The sequence below is a fragment of the Dendropsophus ebraccatus genome, chromosome 4 (genome assembly GCF_027789765.1).
Source record: "Dendropsophus ebraccatus isolate aDenEbr1 chromosome 4, aDenEbr1.pat, whole genome shotgun sequence".
NCBI classification, from domain to species: Eukaryota; Metazoa; Chordata; class Amphibia; order Anura; family Hylidae; genus Dendropsophus; species Dendropsophus ebraccatus.
This window is the reverse complement of record NC_091457.1, coordinates 34,141,636-34,145,521: the sequence shown is the minus strand read 5'-3', so window position 1 is coordinate 34,145,521 and position 3,886 is coordinate 34,141,636. Positions and strand designations below refer to the sequence as shown.

General features: G+C 40.8%; 1 long non-coding RNA gene across 1 annotated transcript; it reads right to left on the bottom strand.

The window, feature by feature from the left end:
• Positions 1-436: 436 nt before the first annotated feature.
• Positions 437-3,190, bottom strand: LOC138788035 (uncharacterized). Its single transcript, XR_011362544.1, has 2 exons — positions 1,912-3,190; positions 437-1,072 (listed from the first exon to the last, which is right to left on the bottom strand). It is a non-coding gene; the product is annotated as an uncharacterized lncRNA (long non-coding RNA).
• Between the last annotated feature and the right edge of the window lie 696 nt (positions 3,191-3,886).

Here is a 3,886-nt window from a genome sequence, read left to right as displayed (position 1 = left end):
TTGATTTGTTAAATTGGCCGCAACAGAAACAACAATTCAACAATGTTTTCCTGGGCTCCATGATCTCAAAGCCTTATGCCCTGGGACTTTTTCTATAAGCTACATCAAGGAGTTAGTGTATCTGCCCCCCCTAGCCACAGGATCTGAACGACCTGAGACAATGCATCAATGATATGCTGGAGCATGTCTGGAAAACACTGGACTAGCACCTAGATATCTGCTATTACCAATAAGACTTAACTTGAATAGATAATGTGTCCCTTCATGTTGATACATTTGTATTATGTTTTCTCAGTTATGAATACCAAAGCTATTGTTAGGGTGCCTTCTCAAAGAAGGCCTACTGTTGTTGACTGTTTCCTAATTGAGTTGGAGAATGGGTCCGGATCCCCTCTCCCACACCATGCACTTAGAATGAGGACACAGACAACGTATCTTGCAAACAAGTCTGGTGTGTTCTGCTATCTCTGAGAACCCACCTTTATTTATACAGAAAAAAACCAATGGATATGAATGTAAAATGCAAAGTCATACACTATGCAAGTCATCAACTTCAAAGAACGGATAACTACAGATATGTTTTGACAGATATGGACATATAGTAAGATTAAATGTTCAATTAAAAATTGTTTACATAAGGATGTTGATATTAAAAAATTGTTTACATAAGGATGTTGATACATGAACATTTTGTTATCTGCTTACAAAAATGTGAATAATAAAATAACATTAATTATCTGCAAAAAACAGGTGGTGGACCAGCTTTATGGCCTTGAACAGGATTCAGTTCAAAAATAGGAAAGTTCATCAGAAAAGAGTTTATTTTTCTTCTATTAAAAGAGTTTATTTTTCTTCAAACTTTGGATGGATTAACTCATTCCTCTCATTTCCCCCCTTTTTGGCGATGATGAAGAAATCTGGGTCCTGGACAGGATTAAATCCCAATATGTACCCTAAACACTCTCTGACCGGCGAGGGTTGCCAGGGTGCGGATGCTTCTGGGTCCAACACCATCACCTAGAGCCACATGGGCATATCCTCCTCCAAGAAATTTCCTCATCATAACGCCAATCTAGAAGGAAAAGAAACAAACATCATTACTTATAGAGTATAAGATTTAGTCTTTGTAACTTGCTGACAACAACAGCATAATCCTTTGATTACACAGTAGACTAATAAAAGAAACAACATGATCTGAAAAACTGTTTGTAGAATTCCCATGAACCATCCTCCTATACCATTGAACCAATTTGCAGGATTTAAGCTAGCTAATGCCCCTGATCACCATTTATCCTGGTCTGCCAGAATCATCTCATCATGTTTTTTCCTTAGTTGTGCAATTTTATCCAGTCCTGCTGTGATTTGCACTATTCCCTGATCATTTACATAATGACAACATGTAGGGCCAACTACCTGACACATTCCCCCTTGAGCAGCAGTCAGAAAATCAAGTACCACAGTGTGCTGGTTAGTAACTACCATAAGTTGCCTCTGCACTGCTACTGAGGTGTTAAGTATATCCAGTATGTCAAATATCTGATCATCTAAATAGTCTGTGGCTTCAACTAATTTGTCCCAAGTTTGCATCACCATAGGATACAGAAATAAAGTACTAAAGAATTTGTTGGCCATTGACATCTGTACTAGATGAGGTCTTCCATTATGTCGCGGTTTATTGTCCTTGGCCCTTTTTGTCAGTGAATGTCTAGGGATCTTACCTATTGGGAGGTCGTCAGTCTGTACTATAAAGGTAGCAGGTGTCAATCTTACCACTGTACAGGTACCATTTATCCCCACAGGGAGCCATTTGTAGGCGTTCCTTCCACAGACCCAATACACTCCTCCTGGGAGGTCCCATAGGTGAGAATGCTGTAAAATCAGATGATGGGCAAGATCAATCAATTTGCTTACACTCTTTATTGCACACCACTCAGGATCTTGTCCCAAAGGGCTACAATATCCAGCATCTGGGTTTCCACATGTAGGATCGTTTGGACTGTATGCCGATGAATCATTACACCACAAGTTATGTTGTTCATTCTGACAGGTTGTCTCATTACCACCTTTGAATAAATGTGACCATTCCCATTTAGAATCTATGATCTTTCTCTCTAATAGGGATGGTTTCCATACATCTGATGTCCCTTTACTAGCATCTGTCCTATTGAATATTATTTTTACATTCTCTAAGGGCACATCTCCCATGTGTATTATTTGAGTAGAGTTTCTCCTCACCCAACTACCCCCTTTGAATGCTAGGTATTGGTAACCTTTGGTTGGAGACCTCACTTCCCCTGCCCACCATGGAAAAGATATCCACCCTACTATTGGAATTGTGACACTGACATTCCACTGACTACTGTACTGTGTATCATTATTAGCTAATTGGTCCCAACAGGAATCAACATCAAGAAATTCTTCAAATGGGACAGGAATAGCTAGATAAGCAAGAGAAGATGCGGTTACTGGGGAGTGGGTACATATCCAACAGTCAGATACATTTAGTTCCATGTTAAGTAATTTGTGATGTGTTAGTAACATGTTTTCTCGAGACTCAGATTTTTTTAACAAGGATACACTTGACCCAGTTAGGATCAAAATCATGATGCAAGTTTGCAATGGCTGGCATGGATCCATGTCTCCTTTCCTTCCAACTTGACAGATGTAGGCGTTGTCAGAAGCACTTGGAATGGACCATCAAATCTGGGCTCAAGACTTTTTCGAGTATGCTTCTTTACATAGACAAGATCACCAGGCTGTAATTTATGGCTTCCAGTATCAGCCTCAGGGTCTGGAAGGGAAGAGAAAACTCGAGAATGGTTATTATTTAGTTGCTTTTGCAAACTGATAACATATGCAGATAGGTTATCGCAATTCATTTCCAACTGCTGTGGTAGATAACACCCCAACTGCGGTGCCCGCCCAAACAATATTTCGTATGGAGAGAGTTTAGTCTTGCCCTGAGGGGCTGTTCTCACTGAATACAAAGCAATTGGTAAGCACTGTGGCCATGGTTTATGTGTCTCTTGCATTGTTTTTTGTATTTTCAGCTTAAGGGTACCATTCAGCCTTTCCACCTTTCCTGAGGCCTGTGGCCTGTAGGGGGTGTGTAGTGCTGAGTCTATACCCAAAGCTTGACACACATTTTGGAACACTTGACCAGTAAAGTGCGTTCCTCGATCTGATTCAATGACTTCAATGACTGGTAGGCCAAATCTTGGAACCAGTTCCATAGCAATCTTAGCTGCTGTATTTCTGGCATTGGCTGACTTTACCGGATATGCCTCCGGCCATCCAGAAAAGAGATCCACACAGACAAGTACATACTCATGTGGACCAGACTTTGGCATCTGGATGTAGTCAATTTGAAGTCTCTGAAAGGGATAATAAGCCCTTGGTAAATGTTTTTGTGGGACTTTTACTGTCTGTCCAGGGTTATTGGCCTGGCAAATGTGACATACCCTTAGGCGTTCATTCACATAATGCCTGAATCCTGGTGCATACCAGAATTTTCTGCTTTGTTGCAACATCACATTTGCACTGACATGGCTAGGTAGATGTAAGGCTGAGTAAAGGGTTGGAAACCAGGCTTTTGGCAAAACTGGTAACCCTTCAATATGCCATATTCCATCCACCAACACCCCTTTTCTTGTGCATTCATCAAGCTCTTCCTCAGTCATAGACTGAATGACTTTTTGTAATTCTGTTTGTTCACTCACAGTATCCACTTCTTCATCAGGTTCTAGTGGAAGAAGAGCTGCTTTCTTTGCAGTTTTGTCGGCCAAATCATTCCCTCTGGCCTCCTTGGTATCTGCTCGTGTGTGAGCAGCCACTTTTATCACTGCAAGATCTCTGGTTTTTGCAGCTGTCTCTATGAGTTCTTTGA